Source organism: Carcharhinus amblyrhynchos, chromosome 9 (genome assembly GCF_965287045.1).
Source record: "Carcharhinus amblyrhynchos chromosome 9, sCarAmb.v2.hapA, whole genome shotgun sequence".
Lineage (NCBI taxonomy): Eukaryota > Metazoa > Chordata > Chondrichthyes > Carcharhiniformes > Carcharhinidae > Carcharhinus > Carcharhinus amblyrhynchos.
In genome coordinates, this window is record NC_137332.1 from 51,032,844 (window position 1) to 51,034,365 (window position 1,522).

Sequence of the window (1,522 nt, forward strand, 5' to 3'; positions counted from 1 at the left end):
CCAGCCAGCCAATCAGCGCCTGACCTCACTCCCAACCAATCGGAAGCAAGAGCACTGCCAGACCGTCAACCAATAGACGTGCAGATCCTGTTGGCTTATCAGCCAATCAGCACTGCCTTACCAAACGTTCCACCAATCAGACAGCGGTTCCGGCTGCTCAGCCAATCACTGGTGAGACCAGCCGGCCGGGTTCTCCAATCAGCGGGGTTGGAGAGCCTCTCGATTGTTCGCTCTGACCAATTGGCGACTCTGTTGTCAGCTGGTAGTATCGAGGCTAAGATTCCCAGAATAAAGGAGGTGGGTGCAAGCTTAAGTCTGACTCATTATTGTCAGCTTGGAACTGGTTTCAAGCACAAAATGGGGTGCAATGCCTCATCTTGGCAGCTTGCATCTTGTCTGTCCCTCTGATGGGGAATCATGAATTGGATTCAATTTGAATTTGTTCAAATTGCAAAAGCATTCTTTCTGGTTGTATCATAGCTTGGCGTGGCTCCTGCTATGCCCAAGACTGCAAGGAACTACAAAAGGTTGTGAATGTAGCCCAATCCGTCACACAAACCAGCCTTCCATCCATTGACCCTGTCTACACTTCCCACTGCCTTGGCAAAGCAGCCAGCATAATTAAGGACCCCACGCACCCTGGACATCCTGTCTTCTACCTTCTTCCGTCGGAAAAAAAATACAAAAGTCTGAGGTCACGTACCAACCAACTCAAGACCCTGCTGCCAAGAGACTTTTGAATGGACCTACCTTGCATTAGGTTGATCTTTCTCTACACTTTAGCCATGACTAACGCTACATTCTGCACTCTCGTTTCCTTCTCTACAAGTGGTATAGTATGTATAGTATGCAAGACAGAAAACTTTTCATTGTATGCTAATACATGTGACAATAATAAATCAAATCACAGTCAAGTGTTTAGAGACAAAAATAAATAGACTCTTAATTCTGCCACTTGAAAGTTTCCCATCATTTACTCTTTCAAAACCATTAATAATTTTCACCTCATCTATCGAATCTTATCATCTTCTCTGCCCACAGGAGAACAACCCCAACTAATTCAATCCCTCCACGAAAAAACACACTGCTGATACCATAGAATCTCAATGGCACAGGACGCTATTCAGCCCATTGCATCTGCACCAACTCTCCAAAAGAGCATCTTACCCAGGCCAGCACTCGCTCTCTGCCCACGCCCTATCCCCATAACCCCACACATTTACCATGGCTAATCCACCCAACCCACATTTCTTTGGAGTATATAAAAAAATTTAACAGTGTGATATTTTGATTTGATTTTGATCTGATTTATTATTGTCAGATGTATTAACATACAGTGAAAAGTATTGTTTCTTGTGCGCTATACAGACAAATCATACTGTTCATAGAGAAGGAAATGTGAGAGTGCAGAATGTAGCATTACAGTCATAGCTAGGGTGTAGAGAAAGATCAACTTAATGCAAGATAAGTCCATTCAAAAGTCTGACAGCAGCAGGGAAGAAACTGTTCTTGAGTCGGTTAG